The 16,584-nt window shown below is 39.7% G+C and overlaps 1 protein-coding gene across 6 annotated transcripts in view; it reads left to right on the forward strand.

The window, feature by feature from the left end:
* Positions 1 to 16,584, forward strand: part of CCDC170 (coiled-coil domain containing 170) — a 106,112-nt gene that overhangs the window by 10,153 nt on the left and 79,375 nt on the right. The window contains exon 2 of one of the 6 annotated variants that reach the window (XM_045500042.1): positions 2,308 to 2,428. The exons of the other annotated variants lie outside the window; for them this stretch is intronic. The gene's annotated coding sequence lies outside the window, so the exon portion shown is untranslated. The remainder of the gene's footprint in view (positions 1 to 2,307; positions 2,429 to 16,584) is intronic. 6 annotated transcript variants of the gene reach the window in all.

The following is a 16,584-nucleotide window of genomic DNA, read 5'->3' on the forward strand; positions in this document are numbered from 1 at the left end:
TGTGGTAATCTAGACTTGCACAGTAGGTATGCAGGTTGAAAGTGAATAGTTACTTAGGTTTGAGAATCAAGACAGAGATGTTGGAACTAGTTGGAGAGAGAGATTGTAAAGCATGGGTTTCTGGCTCACAGAACTGGGTGGGTGTTGGCTGCCGCTATTCACTGAGATGCGGAAAGAACAGGTTGGGGGAAAATAGCATGAGTTCAGTGTTAGACACGTTAGGGTGGGAGGTGTCTGTGTGCTATCCAGATTATATCCGTTGGGCAGTTAGATGGAGATCCTGAACCTAATAGAGAGGTGTTGGGTGGGGATTGTCATATATTTGGGGCTCATAAGCTCATGGATGGTTTGTGAAGTCACAAATAAAGGAAGGCCAGAGAAATAAGAGGTTCTCTAGGGAGAAAATGAGGAGGAATTTTTAAATTAACATTGAATTTGGCCATGTGATGATTGAAGGGGAGTAGATAGGAAAACTGAAAGGATCCAAGGGGGTAAATTCTTCCTGTTATAGGCACCTATTAAGAAATTGTTTACTCATCAATTTGTTCATTTATTGAGCAAATATTTGTTAACCTCAGAAGAATATTAACCTTGGAGTAAAGAGACCTGGATATTATTGACTCTGAAATGAGCTGACTTTGTTATCTTGAGCACAGCACTTAATCACTCCAAGTCTGGTTTCTTTATGTCCATTTCCACTACAAGTTTTCTAAGAAATATTAATAAACGAATCATAACTTCCAAAATATTTCATAATAGAAACATATATAAAACAGTAAGTTAGAACTTATGGCATAGGTCAGCCCCAGAATTTGCTAAAGGTGAGACCTTATGAATGTGTCCTCTTTGGTGTATTAATACTTGATCTGGGCTTTTCACTCAAGATAGTAGACTGTGCACATGTGCTTATGTCCGTTGCTTCTCTGAACCTCATTAAAAGAGAAGAAAAATAAAAAATGGCATCACTTGCCAACAGTGCTGGGAATAAGACCAGAATTTTTTTTTTTTTTTTTTTGACTGTTCTGGAAAATTACAAAGGCATTGGCGTCATCAGGTAAATCAGTGACAGAAAAGGCAGCCAATGGAGGTAGAACTGTTCTTTCCAGAGACCTCTGGAAGCTTCCATGCTTGGAATTGCCAGATACGGATATGGATTAGGAAGTAGGAAGAAATCAGGAAGAAATAATTGATGAATGGAAACGTGGACCAACTAGTTCAATCCCCACGGCCCCGCAACTGCTTATACTTTGAATTCACCCGTTCCAGTTTGTGCAATTCAACTTGGAACCTGTTGTGCACTGAATGTTTGTGTCGCTCTCAAATTCACATGTTGAATACACAGTGAATTCACAAACTGAATACCCAGTTTGATGGTGTTTGGAGATGAGGCCATCAGAAGGTTAATTGGGTTTGGATGCGGTCATGAGGCTGGGCCCCCATGATGGGATTAGTGTCCTTATAGGAAGAGGAAGAGACTGGAGCTCTCTCTGCACTGTGAGGGCATTGCGGGAAGATGGCTATCTGCGAGCTAGGAAGGGAGTTCTCACCAGGAGCCAAGTCAGCTGCACCTTGATCTTGGACTTCCCATCCTCCAGAACTGTGAGGTATAAACATCTGTAGTTGAAGCCACAGTCTGTGGTGATTTGTTATGGCAGCCCACGCAACCAGGAGTCAGTCTTTGCTAAAGTTAGCCTCACACCCAGCACTCCCCACTTCAGGCCACAAATATGAAGTGTTATTATGATGGTACACAATGGATGGTGTTTTCAGGGCAGAAACTTTCTTTATAGGCAGGTTTCTCACAACATTTATCCCTAAAGCTTAAGTGTATTAACCTGTGCCTTAAAGAAGTTACTTCTCTGGAGAAATAGTTTCTGCTGCTCAGATTTATACATCCTGTGCAATACCTAGTTACTCTGTTTCTATTGTTTTCTTGTTCACATATCAGGATTTTTTTTTAGTTTTAACTTTTTTTTTTTTTTTGTATTTAGCAGAGGATAGATAGCTCTCTTCGTGAGTTCCTGAAGTACAGATACTACATAGGTAGTGAGTATGAAGTTTGTATCTTTAGGTGGGCAAAGATGTTTTCTAATAACTTGGCTTAATCCAGGAGACACTGTGTCCTCTCTTTAGAAGAAAAATACCAACTTGTCAATTCAAAGGAATTTATTCCAATTGTTCTCCTCACTCCCTCTTTCCCCTACTGTAGGTGAGCTCAGTTTCTGCAGGTGGGGATGGGTGTGGTTTTGAATATCTTGGCACTGGGGGAGGAGCATTTGGGCTGAAGACCATCCTTTGCCTTCTCAGCTCCCGCTTCCCTTGGGGACTTGGACATGAGTCTCTGTTGATTCCCTGGGCTTTGCTCTGGCTTCTGAAGGTCCAGCTGTGCGGCGTGTTTTTGCTTTCCTTGGAAAAATGGGAAATGAAGGTACGGTCTTCCTTCCCTGCTTGAGGAGTGAGTTGAGGAGGCGGGGCTGCCCTGGGACCCCAAGGGCACAGCAATCTATCATTGTTACTCATCCCACTCCCAGGAGCTAAGCAGCCTCACAGGGCTGGCCGTGTAGCTGACATTCATCTCCATGGGCAACACTGTGGGAACCTAGGGAGTTGGCTGGTGTTTTTATTATTCTCCCCACTCATCTCAGGTGTCAGGTCTCGAGAGGGTGGGCAACATCTAAGCGCTGGTCATGTCTCCTTCTTCCACGAACTGGAGCCACACATTCCCTTCCAGGTGGGAAAATGATTCTCCAGCCTGGTCTGTTCTCTCCTCCACAATTTACGGGAATAAATTTTGTGCTGTGAATCCTCAGGGCTTCATTATTTATATGCAAAGCCATGCTTTTGAAATTTTAAATGATTCTCTTTCAGAAAGCCCAGTTCTGAAAATCTGGAGCATTATAGCTCTTGAAAGCCTCTGTGCATCCTCTAGTATCCACAGAGTATACTCTAATGGAATGAGTTGACTTGATGGAATTATCTAGAATTGACTATTAGAATTTTAGGGAATAGCTGCCAAAGCAATGATTATGGTTTTGGCCACATTGGTTGTTAAATTTTTTGTTTTTTGTTTTTTGTTTTTTTTTCCTGATAGTAATTAACCAAGTATTTTAAGTCTTTTGGTTCATGATTTTAAAATCATGCCATCTGGGTAGAGAACAATGCTTATACTCCTGTTCATGAAGGCAGATGGGTAGGCTGGCACTTCCTTGAAAGCAATATTAAAGTTATTTCAGTGTATCCGAGTTTGTGACATCAGGGAGATGAAACTGTAGAAACACTGCCTAGAAGGCATTGATGAGCAATAGAAGAGGTAATACTAAGAGATGGGTAATCTTAATGGGTATCTTAAAATTGCTTGCTCCTTCTGTAGGTTGACACGAACTGCTGAGTACTGAAATGAAGTCCCACAAGAATTAAGGCTCCTCATGACAATTCTTGGTGTCAGGGAATTGCTCTTTTGGAAGATGGTATAAATTATATCTCAAGTCCCTTCTAAAGGAAATATTTGTTTGAATAAACAACTTATTCACGTTTGGAGGACACTACTCAGCATAGGAGCTAAAACAATACACCTTGAAAAATTTTTTCAATTTAAAATAATTTATTAAGTGTTTTATAACAGAGTGAAAAATCCCATTGGGAAGAGTTCTGGAATCTTTAACATGTGAAAAGATGTGTGTAAGATAATGATAAATAAAATATCCCATCAGGTTGTCAACAGAGATTTTTGTCTCCACCATTTCTCTCGCAGAAGCGATTCCATATGTGACTGTGTTTTCAAATCCGCATTCGTTAGCCTTGACAGCCACACCCAGTATGTCACGTGGAGCTCTATCCAATGAATGCTGAAAAACTGCTCGCACTCAGAATACTGCCCGAAGTTAATTAATTTGCCTGTGATTTTCCTTGCATCCAGCCCAGAGAAATTATCTTGCTGACATAAACAGATTTAAAAAAACTTCGTAGGACTTTATGTTGAACTAAACTCCTAGCTTCTAAATGGACTGGACCTGACCTGTACAACATTTATGAACTTGTAGATAGCAGAATGTATCTTCTAAAAAGTAATTAGAAAGTTTATGAATTTATTAAAGTTATATTCTTTGAGCTTAACCTTATTATGAAAAGGCATCTCATTACTACAGCAAAGAGATTTTCAGGCAGCAATATTGGGAGTGCGAAAATAATTCAGTTTAGGGAGAAATGATTGCTTCAACATTTAACCAGATATGGATTGAACCATATATGTTCCATATATGGAACAACGTGGGCTTTGGAGTCAAGACAGTCTTGGTTTTGAACAGTGTACACAGCCATTCATCCCATCCCTTATTCATTCTATAGTATTTAACTGATACCCAGTTACTGGGGACACAGTGGTAAACAAAACAGGTGTTTTACTGCCTCTGTGGACCTCATAGTCTAGTGGGGGAAGTAGATAGGAAATAAATAATCGTATAATTAAATAATAGTTACAACTGGTGATCACATAAAGGCTAAGTGCTGGGTGCCATGAAATCAAATACCACAAGGAGTAATTTAGATTGAGGCTCGGAAGGCCAATTGGAGGACTGGAAGCCGGCCATAATGTGGTTGGGTAGAGCGAACCAGAGTAAGAGAGGTTGAGGGAGAAGGGTAGGGAGGGGGAGGAGAGGAGCCAGAAAAATGAAGCTGTAAGGTTTGATCAAAATTTTTATCCTTTTTGAATCTAAATTTATTTTTTATAGAATGTGGATAGTAGTAACGGCTTCATGTAATTGCTCTCGGAATTCAATAGCATTATGCTTAAGTAATGCTTAATACAGACCTAGCATAATAAGTATTTGCTACCTAGTGGCTGTAAATAATAATAATACCCTCCTGGAGTTTAAATTCAGGTGTGGTGATAATATCCACCTTAAAAATGGAAATAAGAGGGGTTGGTAGTTGCTTAAAGAGCTTCAGGGAAAAGTTCCACATTTATGCTAATTTTAGAAATGAGTTGTTTATTACAGTCACAACTGAGGGAAAAAGGAAAACAAAACATCTTAATGTTTTCTAATTAATGAGTGAATTTAAGTGACATATCAGCGAGGTTACAGAATATAGATACTGAAGTTATAAATAGTTGATTAATGTAATTTCCTGTAATATACATCTAGTATATAAAACCTTGAGATCAAGCTTGGCTGTTTCTCAGGGCCTGACAAGCTTCTGAAGGCAGGATGAGTTAAAGAAATAATTGCAAACTTAGTAGTTAAGATATTTTCATAACAAGATTCAGAAAGATTACAAATTAAGTAGGAATGGACCTTCATCCTAACAAGGATTAACACATAATTTTGGTTCCTTCAAGATAAGCATTTAAAAATATTTTATACTTTTATCCTTATCTAATAATATGTGGATGGATAATTCATGGCCTTTCCTCCCCAGTGTATCTTGGTCAACTATCTCCTCTTGTCTCCAGCTTCTTCTAAAGCTCATGTCTCTGTTCTGGGTTGGTCTCTAGCCAAGGCTAATTAAAAAAAAATAAGAGATTTACTACTTTCTATTTTTACAAGAAGTGAGTGAAATTCCACCTAAACTTCTTCTAAGGGGCCATTGTTTAGCCCTAGTAAAGTGTTATTATAAATCAGTAAATAAGTTCATCTAGGTATTTTTTTTGTGTTTTTATTTATTTTTTAAAAATTTACATCCAAGTTAGTTAGCATATAGTGCAACAATGATTTCAGGAGTAGATTCCTTAATGCCCTTAACCCATTTAGCCCATCCCCACTCCCACAACCCCTCCAGTAACCCTCTGTTCTCCATATGTAAGAGTCTCTTATGTTTCATCCCCCTCCCTGTTTTTATGTTATTTTTGCTTCCCTTCCCTTATGTTCATCTGTTTTGTTTCTTAAAATCCTCATGTGAATGAAGTCATATGATAATTGTCTTTCTCTGACTAATTTCACTTAGCATAATACCCTCTAGTTCCATCCACGCAGTTGCAAATGGCAAGATTTCATTCTTTTTGATTGCTGACTAATACTCCATTGTATATATATACCACATCTTCTTTATCCATTCATCCATCGATGGACATTGGGCTCTTTCCATACTTCGGCTATTGTTGATAGTGCTGCTATAAACATGGGGGTGCATGTGTCCCTTTGAAACAGCACACCTGTATCCCGTGGATAAATATCTAGTAGTACAATTGCTGGGTCATAGGGTAGTTCTATTTTTAATTTTTCAAGGAACCTCCATACTGTTGTTTAGAGTGGCTGCACCAGTTTGCATTCCCACCAGCAATGCAAAAGAGATCCTCTTTCTCCACATCCTCACCAACATCTGTTGTTGCCTGAGTTGTTAATGTTAGCTGTTCTGACAGGTGTGAGATGGTATTCTCATTGTGGTTTTGATTTGTATTTCCCTGATGATGAGTGATGTTGAGCATTTTTTCATGTGTCTGTTGGCCCTCTGAATGTCTTCTTTGGAGAAGTGTCTATTCATGTCTTTTGCCCATTTTTTCACTGGATTATTTGTTTTTTTGGGTGTTGAGTTTGATAAGTTCTCTATAGATTTTGGATACTAACCCTTTATCTGATATGTCATTTGCAAATATCTTCTCCCATCCTGTCAGTTGCCTTTTAGTCTTGCTGATTGTTCCCTTTGCTGTGCAGAAGTTTTTATTTTGATGAGATCCCAATAGTTCATTTTTGCTTTTGTTTCCCTTGCCTCTGGAGATGTGTTGAGTAAGAAGTTGCGGTAGTCAAGGTCAAAGCGGTTTTTGCCTGCTTTCTCATCGAGGATTTTGATGGCTTCCTGTCTTACATTTAGGTCTCTCATCCATTTTGAGTTTATTTTTGTGTCTGGTGTAAGAAAATGGTCCAGGTTCATTTTTCTGCATGTCGCTGTCCAGTTTTCCCAGCACCCCTTGCTGAAGAGACTGTCTTTATTCTATTGGATCTTCTTTCCTGTTTTGTCAAAGATTAGTTGCCCATATGTTTGTGGGTCCATTTCTGGGTTCTCTATTCCATTGATCTGAGTGTCTGTTCTTATGCCAGTACCATACTGTCTTGATGATTACAGCTTTGTAATATGTCTCGAAGTCCGGGATTGTGATGCCTCCTGCTTTGATTTTCCTTTTCCAAGATTGTTTTGACTATTTGGGGTCTTTTCTGGTTCCATACAAATTTTAGGATTGTTTGTTCTAGCTCTGTGAAGAATGCTGGTGTTATTTTGATAGGTATTGCATGGAATATGCAGATTGCTTTGGGTAGTATTGACATTTTAACAATATGGAGCATGGAATATTTTTCCGTTTTTTGGTGTCTTCAATTTCTTTCATAAGCTTCCTATAGTTTTCAGTGTATAGATTTTTCACCTCTTTGGCTAGATTTATTCCTAGGTATTTTATGGTTTCTGGTGTCATCTGGGTATTTTTATGTTTGATAGGCTACCCTTAGAGATGTGAACAAAGAGAAGAAGCCTTGCCTTTCTCTTTGCCCGTTGACTCCTCCATCCATTCATTTATTCAACAGATATTGAGTAGACATCCATTCAGTAGACGTTTATGGAGGTGTTCATCATATCCTAGGAAAGGTACATGGTGCTAGGGATACAAATATAATTGATTTCTAGATTCTGCCTTGAAACCCACAACCTTGTAGCCAAATCATTCATTCATTCATTTATTAATACTGTATATGTATTTCACAAGTGCCTACTCTGTGCCTGGCACTGTTGTAGACACTGGGGACGCAGTGCTGAAAAACAGACATAGGGTCTGCCCTGGTGGAGCTTTCATTCAAGTGGTGTACCTAAAAATGAATGTAGAAGGTAAGGGCTTTGTTCCCCAAACTGGCCTGGTGGCTGTGTGGGGTGCACAAAATTATTTAGGAGAGTTTTAGGAAGAAAATATTTAATTTTTATTTATCTTAATCTCATTTTATTTTATTTATATTTTGTGTATATTTGGTAATGTACTTAATCTGTATAGTACTTTATATCATTTATGTGTAATAAATATTTAAATTTGTTCCATCAGTTCATACTGATAGGTTGCATAAACAAAAACATTTGCAGACCCCCGGAGGAAAGCATGGATTTAGCATTAGATAGCCTTACAAGTTTGAAGTCAGTTTCCATCACTCGCTATTTGTGGGTCCTTGGGCAGGCCAGAGCTCTGCATCCTTTGTCAGAAGTGTTGTCAGGATTGACTGCAATAGTGTTAGTGGAGTGCTCATATTGTGTCTGTTTATATCAAGTCCTCAACAAAGTGATAACTGATGTTACCATTGTTATTATTCATGTGATAAAGAAATGCAGGCATCTTCAAAGTGATACAGAAACATCCGAGAAGGAACTAGTTAAGCTGTCGCCCTAGTGCCATGAAACTATTATAATAGATAATTGCTGGGAATATAAGTTGGTGCTACTTCATATGCAATATGTACCCAAATCCTTAAATTTGTAATTTACATTGACCCAATTATTTTCCTTCCAGGAATTTATCCTAAGGGAACAATTAGAAATTCTAACAGATTTATAATAGTGACAGATAGGAGAGAGAACTAAATGCCCAGATAAAAAATAGTCAGGTTTAATTACAACTTTATGATGGAATATTGTGCAGCTTTTACTATTTTTATTTTTTATTTACCTTTTTAATGTTTTATTTATTTTTGAGAGAGAGAGAGAGAGACAGACAGACAGACAGACAGACAGACAGAGTGTGAGCAGGGGAAGGGAAGAGAGAAAGGGAGACACAGAATCGGAAGCAGGCTCCAGGCTCTGAGCCATTAGCACAGAGCCCGATGCAGGGCTCGAACCCACGGACTGGACCATGAGATCATGACCTGAGCTGAAGTCAGACACTTACCTGACTGAGCCACCCAGGTGCCCTCAGCTTTTAATATTTTTTTTTTTTTTAAATTTTTTAAAAAAAAAATTTTTTTTTTCAACGTTTATTTATTTTTGGGACAGAGAGAGACAGAGCATGAACGGGGGAGGGGCAGAGAGAGAGGGAGACACAGAATCGGAAACAGGCTCCAGGCTCTGAGCCATCAGCCCAGAGCCCGACGCGGGGCTCGAACTCACGGACCGTGAGATCGTGACCTGGCTGAAGTCGGACGCTTAACCGACTGCGCCACCCAGGCGCCCCAGCTTTTAATATTTTTAAAGAATACTTGGGGAAACATTAATATTTAATGATGGATGTAGGATACAAAATTACAGTTTTAGTGTAATCCCAATTACATTTTTTTTTTTAAAGCACACAGTTTAATTAAATGGTGTTGGGAAAACTAGACAGCTACATGCAAAGGAATGAAACCAGACCACTTTCTTACACCATACACAAAAATAAACTCCAAATGGATAAAAGACCTACAGGTAAGACTTGAATCCATAAAACTTCTAGAAGTAAACATAGGTAGTAATCTCTTGGACATTGGCCTTAGCTACATATTTATGGATATGTCTCTGCAGGCACAAGAAACAAAAGCAAAAATAAACTATTGAGACTACACCAGATTAAGCTCTCGTACAGCAAAGGAAACTAACAAAATGAAAAAGCAACCTACTAAAAGGGAGAAGATATTTTTAAATGACATATTGGTTAAAAGGTTAGCATCCAAAATATATAAGGAACTTATACAACTCAACACCAAAAAAACAAATAATCTAATTAAGAAATGGGCAGAAGACATACAGCTATTTCTCCAAAGAAGACACACAGATGGCCAATAGACACATGAAAAGATGCTCAACATCACTCATCATCAGGGAACTGCAAATCTAAACTACAAGAAAATCACCTCACACCTGTCAGAATGGCTAAAATAAAAAATACAAAAAACCCACAAGTGTTAGCAAGGATGTGGAGCAAAGGAAACTCTCTTGTACTGTTGGTGGGAATATAAATTGGTGCATCCACTGTGGAAAATAGTATGAAGGTTACTCAAGAAATTAAAAATAGAACTACCCTATGACCTAGGAATCACACTACTGGGTATTTACCCAAAGAATACAAAAACACGAATTCAAAAGGATATATGCACCCCTGTGTTTGTTGCAGCATTATTTATAATAGCCAAATTATAGAAGCAGCCTGTGTCTATTGATAGAAGAATGGATAAAGAAGGTGTGGTACATATAAAGTGGGATGTTATTCAGCCATCAAAAAGAATGAAATCTTGACACTTGCAACAATATAGACGGAGCTAGAAAATACAGCACTAAGTATGTCAGAGAAAAACAGATACCTTATGATTTCACTCATATGTGGAATTTAAGAAACAAAACAAACAATGGAAACAAAAGACAAACCAAAAAAGAGTCTCTTAATTACAGAGAACAAACAGATGGTCACCAGAGGGTAGGTGGGTGGGGGATGGGGATGGGTGAAATGGGTGAAGGGCATTAACCGAACACTTATTGTGGAGCGCCTGGCTGGCTCAGTTGGTGGAGCATGTGACTCCTGATCTCAGGTTGTGAGGTCAAGCCCCACATTAAGTGTAGAGATCGCTTAAAATTAAAATCTAAAACAAACACAAAAAAGAGTATACCAGGAGCACCTGGGTGGCTCAGTCAGTTAAGTGTCCGACTTTGGCTCAGGTCATGATCTCACGGTTCGTGAGTTCAAACTCTGCATCAGGCTCTCTGCTGTTAGTGCAGAGCTTGCTTCGGATCCTCTGTCCCCCTCTCTCTGCTTCTCCCCACTCTCTTTCTCTCTGTGCCCCTCCCTAGCTCACATGCACTCCCTCTCTCTTTCTCAAAGACAAATAAACATTAAAACATTTTTTTGAACATTTATTCATTTTTGAGAGTGAGAGAGACAGAGCATGAACGGGGGAGGGTCAGAGAGAGAGGGAGACACAGAATCCGAAGCAGGCTCCAGGCTCTGAGCTGTCAGCAAAGAGCCTGATGCGGGGCTTGAACTCATTAACTGAGATCATGACCTGAGCTGAAGTTGGATGCTTAACTGACTGAGCCACCCAGGCACCCCAAATAAACATTTTTCAAAAAATTAAAAAAAGTGTACTTACCATGGTGAGCATTGAGTAATGTATAGAATTGTTGAATCACTATATTGTACACCTGAAACTAATATAATACTGTCTATTAACTATACTGGAATAAAAAATAAAGAAAAAACCCTTCTAACTCAATATCTCTATTGAAAAAAAATACAGTATTCCAAAATACCCTTAATACTTGTGCTCTGTTAAAAGAAATTGAGTCTTCTTTTCATTGGGTAAGGCAGAGCTGCGATTAGAAAAACTGAGATGTTGGGGCTCCTGGGTGGCTCAGTCGGTTAAGTGTCCCAACTTCAGCTCAGGTCATGATCTTGCGGTTCATGGGTTCAAGCCCTACGTAGGGCTCTGTGCTGACAGCTCAGAGCCTGGAGCTCGCTTCAGATTCTGTGTCTCCCTCTCTCTCCCTGCCCCTTCCCTGCTCATGCTCTATGTATCAAAAATAAACAAACATTAAAAATTAAAAAAAAAAAAAACCTGAGAGGTCAAACCTTTGGGAGATTTGCTTTAAGTACTAATCCTGATGTAATTCTAAGATGTATGTATATATATATCATCCTGATGTAATTCTGAAAAAAACCCCATATACAGCATGTGTGTGTGTGTGTGTGTGTGTGTGCGTGTGTGTGTGTGTGTGTGTGTGTGTATGTAAATCCCAACTGACTCACTGAGCCAGGGACTGTTTCCATTCACTCTTTTTTTAAAAAAAATTTTTTTTTTCAACGTTTATTTATTTTTTGGGACAGAGAGAGACAGAGCATGAACGGGGGAGGGGCAGAGAGAGAGGGAGACAGAATCGGAAACAGGCTGCAGGCTCTGAGCTATCAGCCCAGAGCCCGATGCGGGGCTCGAACCCACGGACCGCGAGATCGTGACCTGGCTGAAGTCGGACGCTCAACCGACTGCGCCACCCAGGCGCCCCTCCATTCACTCTTTGTAACAGTTCACAAGTAGGAACCGTTGTTATTTCCTCACCTGAAAATGAGGCAATTAAGGCCTGAAAAGGAAATTCTGCAGCCAAATAAACAACTGGTACTAGATCTAGAGGCAATGATTGCTTTTCTGTGGTGTATGATTTAAAACGGACATCTAGGTAGGTTTATTGAATGGACGTTGTAAGATGATCCTGCCAGTGTGGGAGGCACTTTGGCACACAGTCTACGAGTGCAGTTCTCCTTTGAATTCTATGTGAGTGTTCACAGTTTGTGGTGTCCATCAGTGTAGGACATGGTCAAGTATAGTATATCCATAAGATGGGAATCTAAAAAGCAGTTAAAAGAACGGAACTATCTGTTTTAATATTTAAAAATATTTTTTAATGTTTATTTTTGAGAGAGAGAGAGAGAGAGAGTGTGCATGTGTGCAAGTGGGGGAGGGGCAGAGAGAGGGGGAGATAGGGAATCCGAAGCAGACTCCAGGCTCTGAGCTGTCAGCACAGAGCCTGATGTGGGGCTCCAACTCACGAACCACGAGAAAATGACCTGAGCCAAAGTCAGACACTCAACTGACTGAGCCACCCAGGCACCCCAAAAACATACTGTTTATAAAATAAAGTAAATGAGAGCAAAACTAACAGATGTCATTTATGTTTAAAAATGTATGTTATATAAGGGGCGCCTGGGTGGCTCAGTCGGTTAAGCGTCCGACTTTGGCTCAGGTCATGATCTCGTGGTCCGTGAGTTTGAGCCACGCATCGGGCTCTGGGTTGACGGCTCAGAGCCTGGAGCCTGCTTCCGATTCTGTGTCTTCCTCTCTCTCTGCCCCTCCCCCATTCATGTTCTGTCTCTCTCTGTCTCAAAAATAAATAAACGTTAAAAAAAATTAAAAAAAAATTAAAAAAAATATATATGTTATGTAAGATAATATATCTTTTTAGGTATAAGTAAAAATGCAAAAAGATATTTCTTTAATGGTCTGAAGAATACTTACCAAACTTCTCTAATAATTACCTCTGGAGTGGAGGAAGAGGTCAAAATAAGAGGTCATGGAGAAAGGAAATTGTAGCTACATTTGTCATCTTCTAATTTCTTAAAAGAAAAGTGGCTATTAATTTTAATGTTAAAATTAATTTCTTAATTAAGTCAAAGACAACTGAAAGTAGTATGTTTAAAGAGTGCAGTTGACTAGGTTCTCAACTGTCACATCCTAATCTTCAGACTTAAGAAACTGAGTACTGTGTTTCTGCATTCCTTCCTGGCTGTGGAGTCCACAGGAAACCCCATTTGACCTCTGCATGCACAAAGAAGGCAGAGGCAGAAAGAAGAATCGTTGAGTTCCCAGCAATACTTGGAATGAGTTTGTTAAGCAACTACAACGTTTTGACTACATTTGGGACAGGAAGTTCACATGAAAAGAAATAGAATATAATAGAATATTATAAATAGAATATAATAGAATATAAATAGAATATAATATATTATATAATAGAATATAATAGAATATAAATAATATAATGGCCAGAATAGTGTCTTCAAGGATTAAAAAGAAGAGAATTCAATGATTTCTAATGTTTTCATTAACTGTAAAAAGATCTCCAACTAATAAAGGACAAGCCCAGAGAAGGAAAGTGACCTAAAATAGCTTGTGTATTGCACTAAGTGCTTTCTCTTCCAAGGTGGCTGGCCCTTAACTCGGCCCAGACAAAACCCAATAAAAACGATGCTGCGTCATCACTTCTAGTAATATTGTTCTGTCAAAAGGAAGCCGCAAAGTCCAGCCTACACACTCCTGATGGTAACAAAGCCTCCACAGAAGCCTGCCTTGTAAAAAAAAAAAAAAAAAAAAAAAAAATATATATATATATATATATATATATATATACATACACACACACACACACACACACACATATATATTTAAAAAAAAAAAGAAAATGGCAGGAAAATGTTAGCAATAGACAGTCCCTCCAGCTTTCACTGTCAAAAGAATTCAAATCAGGTTTCACCTTCCTGTAAGAGTCCCTGCAAGGAGACAAAGCAAGATCTACAATTAAGTTTTTAGAATTCATTTTTCTCTGTTTTGTGTCCAGGATGGATTGGATTAATGGCCGATTTCAAACCTTGAACCTCAGTGCTTAGCAACTCTCGTTGCTTAATGAAGAGGCGAAGGATGTCTTTGGCACGCTCAGTAGGACAGACTGAAGTGAGGAGACTCCCATTTCGGGAGCTCTTCCTTCTGAAACAGGGAGCCTGTTTATAATCTGTATAACCTGAGCTGGCTCCGCCTCCCCAGGACCTGCATCCCATCCTCCATGCAGGCCCCCCAGGGGCACAGCAGGAGGCGGCTGGGGAAGATGGAAGGAGGGATCAGAGCCAAGGAAGAAAACCAACTAGTGGACAGCATATTCACCTTAATAGCAGTTTCTTCACTCTTCTCTTATTTGCGATTTAGAAGTCTTCCCTAACCCATTGTTCCTCCAATTTTCTGCAGAACCTGACCAATCAGAGCTCCCACTGACCACTGCTGTCTTTCAACTATCCTCCCTCGCAGCCTAGGCTTTCACTTCACGGCACTTAACACAATGGCAAGCGATAAATTATGTGTGTAATTACGTATTTCATGTCCCCCTCCCTCAGAAGACTGTGATGTTTGCTAAGCTGTCCTTAGCACCTACTCAGGACCTCACAATGAAAACGCTCAATAATTATTTGTGGAATAAGTGAATGAATGGATGGAGGACTGTTCTTACTAATACTTTGGTCCTCCCATTTGATTCACTCCAGATCTTGTCCAGTTTTCATCTGCTATTCCAGATTCCATCAGCTGGTTGACTTCTACTGAGCCCCCTGCTCCAGCAGTGGGCTGGTTTAGGAAGCCCACAGATTCTTCCACCATGCCCCATTTCAGCCTATCCTTCTCCAGTAGCATTAACAAACCAAAAACCATGGATGTATGTGTGTCAGAACCCCAAGAGAAGAGTTGCCTTCCTTTTGACTCTGTGGGTGTTCTGAAACATACTCCCCAGTAACTGAATAGCTTCTATACCATGGCAGGATCATAAACTAAAAGCAAATCCCCATCCTTCTAGTGTTTCCCATAATCTTTGCAGGTTACCAAAGGTCTAGATCTCAGAGAACTTCTAACTTCCATCCAAAGTTTCAGGTTGCTTGCTTGCTTGCTTGCTTGCTTGCTTGCTTGCTTGCTTTCTTTCTTTCTTTCTTTCTTTCTTTCTTTCTTTCTTTCTTTCTAACAGAGCGTGAGCATGCATGAGTGGGGGAGGGAGGCAAAGGGGCAGAGAGAAAGAGACAGAGAGAGAGAGAGAGAGAGAGAGAGTGAGGGAGGGAATTCCAAGCAGGCTCCACACTCAGCATGGAGCCCGATGTTGGCCTCTATCCATGACCCTGGGATCATGACGTGATCTGAAATCAAGAGTCTGATGCTGAACTGACTGAGCCACCCAGGCGCCCCTCAGGTTTATTTCTTATCCAATGTTAAAAAAATGAAAAAGAAAAGAAAGTAAGTAAATGACAGTAAAGAAGTATGGAAAGAGGGAAAAAAATCAGAGGATGTGAAAGCATATCATGTACGTGCTGTTGGTGCTGTGCGCTTGTAGGAGGTGGACCACAGTTTGACTTAGGTCTTCCAAGAGCATCAGCAGGAGTCATACAATTTACTCGGACCACAAGGTAAAGCAAACAAGTTGCCTGGTAACAGCACACCTATTCACTGTGGGAAACCTTTTCAAATTTCAAAACCCATGAAACAATGCAAGCATGATGTGAGCCCTTGTTCAGTAAAAGCACTTGTATAGTAGAGTCAAAACGATGGGGTCCAAGTTAGACACCTCTCTGAGGTTCTGGCTTGTCAAGGATTATTTTCAAGTAGAGCATAGCATGAATGAATGCACATTCTTCAGCTGAGCCTCTGAATACCATTTGACAACATTAATTTAGTTAATATCAGAAACGTATTTCTGAACTTCTTATCTGGGTATTAAGACTACATTCCTCATCATCTGGATCCAGCCTCCTGCTGAGACTAGTAAAGGATGTCCTATTACTTTAGGGTAGAGGGCTCCTCTATCTAACTCCAGCTTACCAAGCCCTCAAATGTCATACATGTAATGTATGTAATAATTGTAAGGCATTTCAACATTAGGCTTCAAAATGGAGTTGCCAAAGCTTCATCTGAAAATAAAGGTAGGCGGATGCAGTCGCCTCCTGGCTGATCTCCCTTTCTCCTATCTCCCTTTGTACTGATCTCAACCTTTTCAGTGCCACAAAGGAGACACAGTGACATGCAGACCTGATCAGGTCCCTCCTGCTGTGCAAAAGCTATTCACTTAGATAAGGTGAGGAATAAACAGACTCCTTAAGTCAGCCAAATCACTTTACCAGTGTCTAATATCTAGACAAAACTTCAGTCACATGGAAAAATTAGATTTGTCTAAACTAGCCATGTATCTTGAAGCATAACTGTTTCATGCCCCTGGTGCCTTCCACCTCCTTCCCAGGCTCCTTCTTCACATGACAAGAGTTGGAATTAGCTTTTCTGTGAAGCTTTCGTGTGACACCAAGGCAGAAATTTTTATTCCAGTTACTACTCCTGCCCTCATTCTCATCTTGTTTTATCTAGTGTGTTT

This window comes from Leopardus geoffroyi, chromosome B2 (genome assembly GCF_018350155.1).
Source record: "Leopardus geoffroyi isolate Oge1 chromosome B2, O.geoffroyi_Oge1_pat1.0, whole genome shotgun sequence".
NCBI lineage: Eukaryota > Metazoa > Chordata > Mammalia > Carnivora > Felidae > Leopardus > Leopardus geoffroyi.